The sequence below is a fragment of the Hylobates moloch genome, unplaced genomic scaffold (assembly GCF_009828535.3).
Source record: "Hylobates moloch isolate HMO894 unplaced genomic scaffold, HMol_V3 SCAFFOLD_13, whole genome shotgun sequence".
Classification (NCBI taxonomy): Eukaryota; Metazoa; Chordata; class Mammalia; order Primates; family Hylobatidae; genus Hylobates; species Hylobates moloch.
In genome coordinates, this window is record NW_026652288.1 from 16,200,210 (window position 1) to 16,209,059 (window position 8,850).

Genomic DNA, 8,850 nt, shown 5'->3' on the forward strand with positions numbered 1-8,850 from the left:
AGTTACCAGTACAGCCAGACAGACAGCTCAGTGCTTCCCACTCTCCTCCTCTTTTGACGTCCTAGCCTCCATGTCTTAATTCTCAGAGAGACAAAGGAAGAAGTCATTTACTTAGACACTCAGTTCCTAGGGGCCGAGGAAGGGAAGTGGCAAGCTCAAGCTCACTTTACAACCGAAGAACAGACCCAAAATAAGAACCAAAATGTTCTCACGCTCGGCTGAGGCTTTTCACTTCCCCATGCTCACTCTTCCAGCCCTGGCTCTTCCTCACATGGGTAAAATGATGAGTAAGATTTAAAAATTCCCTCTACCATCCCCCCTCAAGGCCAAAACTGAAACTTAATTATAAGCCACACTCAATAAAAAATTCCCAGCTTATTTTTACTTCTCAGGAAATTTTCTTTTTTAAATAACTTTGTCCCAGTGAAATTTGAGAGCCCATGTTTTTTGATGTTTTTTTTTTTTTTGGCTGTTGTTTTGTTTTTGTGCCAAGCATGGTCATTTAATTCAGTTAATTGACAAAATATAAAAATGGCCACTAATGCTTTTGATAAGCATGAGATGGGCCATGTCACCACATCCTCTAATATCCAAAGATAGGATATTCACTTGTGTCATCTGGACTTTGCCGACACAGTCAGTTCTTTTAGGCTTTCTGCAAGATCCACAAACCCTTCTTTGAGACTCTTTGCTCAGATGTGCTTCCAAATTCAGAAATGTCTTTTAGAAAGGTAAAGAGTGCATAAGCCATATATTACGTACATGCCCAGCAGGGTCTGGGACACTCATCTTTCTGCTGAAAAACTCATTCATCTTGAGTGTAATACATAAAAGTTATAGAGTCTCTGGGCCAGCTTTTGGTTTCAAATGCATGATGAAATAAACTTCCCATTTTCAGAGCTTTTTGGATTTTGGACTTAAAAATAAGCAAATGTGTATGTGTCAAAAAATAGCTTATGATCCCATTTATTACTTCTGAAGGTAGTCAAGGACCTGGATTTAAAACTGCAAGACTCCAGAAAAAAAATACATGTTTAAAAAATAAGAAAAAGGCTTAGGATAAGGCGATTGATCATATAGTGCATGTACAGTGCTTGATGCTGATGAGAATCATTATCCTTGTTACAGTCTAGGAAATAACGTGGCTAGGTTCACTTCAGGCATAAATCGAAAACTCGAAAGCTAGAAGCAGAAGTCTAGAGGGGTTGACTATGTGGGGCTTTTTCAGGGACAATTCAGGAATGTGTTGTCAGAGAAAGGAGAAGTTTCATGTCATTTCCTGCCCAGAAAAACAAATAAAGAGGAACCTAGAGGATGTAGCAAAAACTTTACAAACAAATTTTATTCAAAGGTCAGGCCAAAAGAAAGATGGATGTGTATTTAATTCACATATTCCTCACAATATTCCTGAGACACAAACATTATTAACTTTAGTTCACAAACTGGAAAACTTAGCAAGCTTAAGGAATTTGCCCAAGGAAAGGGCCAAGATTCCATCCAACCCAGGTCTGTTTGCTTCCAAACACTTGCTTCAGAACTTCAAGGAGCAGATGTCACTTGTCTGGATTTCAAAGAGCTGTGGTAGCTGAGTTCTTGTCTCAGCCTTGGAAAAGCCACTGGTCTCAGTTTCTCTTTCTTCCTCTTTTCCCGTCTTTCCCTTTCTTTCCTTTCCTTTTTTTCTTTTCTTTTCCTTCCTCCCTTCCTTTTCTCTTCCTTTTCTTTTCTCTTCATTCCATCCATCTACCTAGCTATCTAATCCCCCAGTTTCTGTGGAATAGAGGAGAAAGAGCAGGGGTGTTCATCAGCATGCACACCTGTCACTCTGTAAGCTGAGAACATAGTTATCTTGTGTTCCTTCCCATGACTGCAAGCTGTCCCAAGGAAGGGCCTGAGAAGTAAGTTGGATACCACCTGCCTCGACTGGGAGCGATCCACAGCTCAACAAGGCCGTATGCTGCACTCACTGCAGGCTCAGCTCATTACTTCTGTGTGGCATCCTCCGTCGAGGTGGGCTGAGCAAAGGACACCCTGAAGGACGTCAGCCAAACACAGACACACCAGTCATAGGGAAGCACTTGAAACACAAGCTATATTTCATTCAGTTCTAAGGTATGGAGGCTCCTCTGGCTAGCAGAAACTTACCACCTCTTTGAGATGAGTGTTCTGCCCAAGACACATGCTAATTAACTCCACGCTCCTCACATATGCACAGCTCTTATTTATAGTGTGGGTGGTACAGAGAGATTAGGCTTTGAAGGCACACAGATGTGGTTTCAGATACCAGCTATGCCACTTTTCTAATGAGGTGACATTCTGCAAATTCCTTAACACCTCTGGACTTCCATTTCCCCATCCATAAAATGGGGATAATACCTGTTTCAAACGTTCTTCAGAAGATTGCTAAAAGTGGGCACAAAATGTTTATCATTGTCCTGCCGACAATGCCCTACATGGCTCAGTAGGAACACAAGACTCAGGAGATCAGACAGCTTGTCAAAGCCCAGGCTGCTTGTGAGTGGGCAACGTGACTACAAGACCCCGGGTCTTCTTGGACTCTCCATTTGCTCTTGCCCCAAACACAGCATGAAGCTTCTTACATGAGGTGACTGGGAGCCAGCCTCATCGTTGTGGCTGGAAAGGCCTGCATCTGGTTGCCAATGCTAATGAGAGAACTGGAAGAGTGTTGGGATAAGAGTGTGTCACTCATTGTTCCTCACGATCAAAAAATGATTGTGCATTTAAGTTTGAAACTCAGGAATCATCAAACCAAATAATGATTTTTAAAAAACAACATTAACTTAAAACAGAAGAGCACATTGCAGTAACCAAGGCATCTGTGAGGTCAACCTTCTTCTGCATTCACTGTGGTAAAGGCTCTGGAATATGGGAATAAGCTGGTCCCTCTGTGCCACTCCTGTGTCTCTGCTTGTCTCTTCCCACTGTCATCAGCCTCTTATCAGGATGCTCAGCCAGACAGTGGCTCCCATTCTGGGAAGGAAAACAGGGCTTCTCGCCTCCTTGAGAGGATTCCTTGAAAACACACTTGGTTCTCTGCATCCCAGCTCTCTCTTGGCAACCCTGCTAACTAAAACAGCTAGGTTTTGCCTCTTCACCTGTCACTAGAGGAAATGAGTCCAAGAGCTTATTAGAATCATCAGGCTAGATGTGGAAAGGCACTTTCAAGTCATCAAATCCAGTCTTCTCATTTCACCATCAGTGAAAATGAAGCACAGAGACCTGCTCCTCCCTTACGAGGAAGTGAGGACTGCAGCTGACAGCTGAGCTTAGGTGGGCAGCCTTCCAGGACATGCGTGTTTCTGTTTCGTGCTCCCTCTCTGTGCAGCCTCAGGTGTAATTCAGGTGGTCCACGGAGAGTACCCATGTGGAGGGAAATTGACTTCATTGAAATAAGAGTCGAAACAATACTTCCCTCTTCTCCCAGCACACTGCACTCTGTATAACACTGGCCAGGCTCCACTGGGCCATGTGTTTCCTCCCCTGATTTCCCATGGAGGGAGAACTACCTGAGGGCAGGGGTAATGTCATATTGATCACTGTATCCTAGCACAGCACAGAGCAAGAACCCACCCTATACATATTTGTCAAATGAATAATCTCATTTTTATGCTTGATCCATCATAAAACTGCAATTAAACTCTTTGGGGCACTCCATTTCCCCAGTTTCATTTAAAAAATCTAATTATCTATGCCATACAGAATTTTTATTAGAAAGTGAAGTCATTAAATAAGCAGACACCAGACTCAGGCCCTGAGATAATTGCAAATAGAAACGCATCTGTCTGCAGCGCTAAGCTGGACCTGGTAAACACACTGCTGGGAAACATGGCACCCATTCTCAGCACTTGGATTCGTGGGGGAAATGGGATTCTTAGTCCAGGGAAATTAGGCTTCTAAATTACCCAAGAAAGGCTAATGAGCAATTCTATAACTGCTTTTCAATACCTCCAGCTTCCTAGATGATAGCTGTACTGACAGACTGAATCCCAGCACTTCGGGAGGCCAAAGCGGAAGGACTACTTGAGCCCAGGAGTTCAAGACCAGCCTGGGCAACATGGTGAAACCCCACCTCTACAAAAAGTGAAAAGATCTTGGTGGTGCACACCTGTGGTCCCAGCTACTCAGGAGGCTGGGGTGGGAGGATCACTTGAGCTGAAGAGGTCGAGGCTGCAGTGAGCCATGATGGCACCCCTGCACTGTAGCCTGGGTGACAGAGCAAGACCCTGTCTCAAAAAAAGAAAAAATAAATAAACTGAATCCAAGTCACCTTTGTATTTGAAGAGCCATCCATCCATATGTTCTGACCTTGTTTCTCCTGTCTCTGTATCCCTGGAAAGCAACTGTTATGCTTTCCATTCATAAGTTCAATCATAAAATCTTGGCCTGCTTAAAGGTTCAGTTTATTTCAGTGACAAATCAGCAATCCATTCTTGTGCAAAGGAAGCTACTTCTAGCATCATCAAACATTTTCCTTTAACTCAGATGTGTCAAACTCCTCTTCTATTTATCACTTATAGAAATAACATCCCAGCCAACTGCAGAAGCAATTCTTAAGGCTGTGGTGAGAGCAAAATCCTAATAAACCCTCTAAATATTTACTAAGAGACTGAGTTACAACGCTGACCGGTTCCACCCCTGTTAATGTCTGCCTGCATTCTCCAAACACAATTATTTTAGGTCACTGACACGCCAGCCAAGGAAACGACAACACTGTGTACTACGGCACAAAGAGCAAGTAGAACCTAGCTTTAAATTCTGGTCCTGCCACTTCCTAGCTTCTAGGCACGAGGCAAGGGACTTTACCTTTCCCCGTTTTCTTAACTGTAAAATGGGGACAATAATACTAATGTCATAGAATTGTAGTGATAATTGAGAAAAATGTATATTAATGTTTAAAGTAACTTAAAAAAAAGAAGTTCAACATGCTCAGAATAAAAAATATGAGGCATTCATTTTAAAGTATTCTCACAGATAGAATACGTTTCTAAAACTCAGGGTGTTTGCTGCCACTTCAAATTTGTTCTCCTTTGAAAAAAAGAGTGTTGGGGATTCGTGCATTGTTGTGGTATTGTAGAGCATAGCTTATCTAGTGAGCAATAACTTGAAAATTAACCAGCCTGAGCATGGGCAATTTTTAACCTTCTCAGATAATGAATGGATCTCCAAAGGCTGGAATTCATCCAAAGAGCTTTGTACCACGGTTTTAAGGGGACCCAGAGGTCCAGTAACTGAGAACGCTTTTCTAATCAATGTAACTAAATAACAGCAAGTCTACTGTGAGGTGGGCTCAATGCCAGACCCTTTAAATACATAAGATCATTTAAATCTTAGAAGGCAAGTATAATTATTGCAATTTCTCAGATGTAAGAATTGAGACCCAGAGAGGTTAGACGCACCTTCAACCACAGTTAAGGCAAAGCAGCAGTGGAGTTTGAACTCATGCCTGACTCTTAAGACCACTTTCTTTCCAATCACCATGATGCCTTGTCAGGTAATTCATGCAGCTCCTGAGACAAGATTTTAACCATGATGAAGTGGAAACCGGAGACCTCTATGAGAGGATGAGTCAAAACTCAGTGAGAAAGGCAGGCCTGGCTCCCTGCCATGCTTCTCTCCCCTGCCCTGCTCACAAGGGCTGATGTGTGGCTCTCCAACCATCACTCCATTGCTCCTCAAGTGGGCAGTGGAAGGACAAATGTATTTCAGCCCCAAAGCACAAATCACCTGATTCACCCCTCATGGATGACCTAGTCAAGTGGCCATCTCTGGGCCCTCCATCAGCCTGCCCTTCCTTTTATCATACCACCTAACTGTATTACAAGGATCTTTTTCCATGACTAAATTTTTTTTTTGAAAACAGAAATATTGCTCATTTTTTGAACCCCTAGTTCCCAAAACTGTATTTGGTACAGAGCAGATACTCAACAAATGTAAGGTACATAAATAAATTAAAGGATTCAACATCAAGGCTAGGCAAAATGCCTCTGGAGGATGCCTCTAACCCTGAGATTTTACAGCTTAATTATTCCTAAATTGGTTTTCAATCTCTGGACAGTGGTCCAGGTCTCTCTTTAAGATTGAGATCTCCCAATAGAACTAGGACATTATGGGTCCTTCAGCCTTTCAAAGTGTTCAAAGCATTCCCGGTAGGCTATTCTATGCCATCCTAAAAGAACAAGAAAATGTGGCCAATAGTATAGATGCTGTCAATCCCATTTTAAAGACGGAGAAACTGAGGCTATATGAGTGAACTGACTTTCTCAGGACCAACACTTGACACTGAGGCTGCTGATTCTCTGGTCTTTTTGTGCTACCATAAAACAAGCTCAGCTTATTTTTAACAAACCTAGAGCATGGCAATGTGAAGGGACTGGCAGGGAATGGAAAAGAAGAGCGTGTACTGAAGAAAAAAACACCAGGGAAGGGAAGGAACAGCCTCACTGGAGAGTGTCACTCACAGCTGACAGTGGGTGCCCCTATGGCCCTGGGGAGCTATGAACTCCTTGCCCGGGGCTGGCTTGGGAGGGTCTACTTGAATCTGGGTCCCTGACTTATCTAGTTGCATCTAGGCCTGGGAGTAAATGCAAACTGAATTCTTCTTGGTGCTGAGTAAAAACAGGAAGTCACAAGTGGCTTTGCTCTGCTCTCAGCTGGGGTCCTCAACAGTTCAGGTCAAGGGTACACTTGGGACACTCCAGACAGCTTCCTGGCAGCTCCCTCCACAGTAGTCCAGCAGGGACAGGAAAAGTGGAGACACCTTCCAAAGAGCCTCCTGTAGTGTGGGTTTAGGCAGCTGGACTAAGGAAGTCCCTGTGATCCCTCTGGGACAGGACCAGGGAGCCCAACAGAGATGCGTGTATGTCAGCTTCATCACTTTTCCATTCATTCAACCAAAACTGAGGGCTGACTGTGTGCTCAAATCAATGTGACCTTAGGGAAATAACTCACTTGCTCTGAGCTTAGTTTCATCATCTGCAAAGTGGAAAGAGCCCCTGCCCCACGGGGCTATTGTCAAGATGAAAGGAAATAACACCAGTGAGGTCCTTCGCCACATTTGTTATCTATTTTTAGCACTGAGGCAGTATGCGCCCACTATGTGCCCAAGCCCATGATGCTGCTGCTGCCCCCTTCCCAGAGCCAGAGCCCAGAGGCAGGAGGGAATGTGGGCAGGTCTGTTTCCACCTCGCTTTCCCACTCTCCCCTCACAGGAACCCAGGGCCAGCAGGAGGTGAAGTTCTGCCAGCCCCCAGCCTGGGCCCAGAGCCCATGTTTATGACTGTTTATTTCAGAGCAAGTAGAAAGGAGAAATTAGAGCCATGAAAGACAGGACAACGGACCAATAAAAACCAGCTCCCAGAAGAGTCAGAAGAAGGAAGACAGGCAAAACTGTCACCATAGCAACACAAGACAGTCAGAAGCACGCAGGAAAAACAGCCCCTGCTCTGCCTCCTGTCTCCACTGCAAAGCAAAGCCCTCAAACCCCAACCGGAGATCAGTGAAAGCCGACAGCGATCCACCCAAAGAACTCTGGTACCCAAGCCCAGACCTGGCTAGCAGCCACTCTCCTCCTGCTGCCCCAGCACAAGTCTCAGCCTTCCAGGGTCCCAGATCAGCATTCTGTGCCCTGGGGACTGGACACTGTGCAGATGGCCCAGGTCCCATCCAGAGGAGACAGTGACTGGAGACAGAGAGGAAAGTTTCTAACAGGGAAAAAAGGAGGGTCACAGAGCTTCAGGGGAGATCAGGGCCCTAAACTCCAGCCCCGTGACCCCGTCTTGGGTTCCCTGGGGAGCAGGCGGGTAAACAAGGGTGTGGGAGAGGACATCAGGCCCTGGACCCAGAAAGATTGCTCCATCAGTTCTGGACCTGGCACCCCCAAAACAGTGGCTGGGGGAATTCTGGGGATGGGTGGGGAAATAGCTTTGGAGGCCTTAAATGACAAAGATCTTGGCCCTGGTCTCTGGGGACACTGGCTAGCAAGCAGGAGCAGCTTGGAGGAGGACCCAGGGACGGGCTGGCCCATTTTGACAGAGAATGTCTCCTGGCAGACAAGACAGGTGTCTCCACCAAAAAGCATGGCTGGCCTGGGACCAGCATTTTGGGAAGTGGGTCAAATTGTTCCCAAAGCTCAGTATTGGAAAAGTGCCTTCTGCCAAACTGGGGTTCTGGGTTCTGGGGGAGGAGACAGGGTGACAGCAAGGTGTGCTGGGTCCTAGGCACAGCAGCTTTCTGGCTGGCTAAGAACGTCTGTGGCAGGTGGCAGCAGAAGGGTCCAGGTGTGCAGGGGCTAGGGAGGGAGTTATCCCTCCCTTTGGGGCTGTAGAGAGTACCCAGGAGCCCCGGGCCTCGGGTGGTGGGAAGGGGAGTGTTAGGGGTCCCCTGCAAGAATGGAGCTTATGATACCTGGGGGTGGGGGGTAAGTGAGTGAGGGACGAGGGAGGGTGGTCTGGGAAAGGAACACAACCAGGAGGCAGCCCTCTCAGAAAGAGGGTAACGGGGCACAAAGCCGGACTCCGGCCGGCAATCGCTAGAGAAGGGCTCCTGGACGGTGTCCTCCACTGTCCCTCCCTCCCAAAGGCTGCAGGGGCGTCCGGGAGGAGAAGGATGGCAGGGAGGCGCCCGCCGCGCCTCGCGGTGCCCCGCAGTGCCCCGCGCAGGCCGAGCCCCGCGCCCGCAGACCCCCGCCCGCGCCCCTGCCGCGCCCCCAGCCGCGCCGCGCTCACCGAGTCGCCGCCGCCCTGCTCCGCCGCCGGCTCCGCCGCCGCCGCCGTGTACGCCTCTCCCGCGGCCGCCTCAGCCTGAGAGACGGCCTCGGAGCCCCGCCCCGCCCCG

General features: G+C 47.0%; 1 protein-coding gene across 3 annotated transcripts in view; it reads right to left on the reverse strand.

Moving 5' to 3' along the window:
• CYRIA (CYFIP related Rac1 interactor A) overlaps positions 1–8,835 on the reverse strand; it is a 111,073-nt gene extending 102,238 nt beyond the window's left edge. Inside the window, exon 1 of one of the 3 annotated variants that reach the window (XM_032172263.2) lies at positions 8,742–8,835. The gene's annotated coding sequence lies outside the window, so the exon portion shown is untranslated. The remainder of the gene's footprint in view (positions 1–8,741) is intronic. The other 2 variants (XM_032172265.2, XM_058426651.1) reach the window with 2 other exon arrangements.
• Between the last annotated feature and the right edge of the window lie 15 nt (positions 8,836–8,850).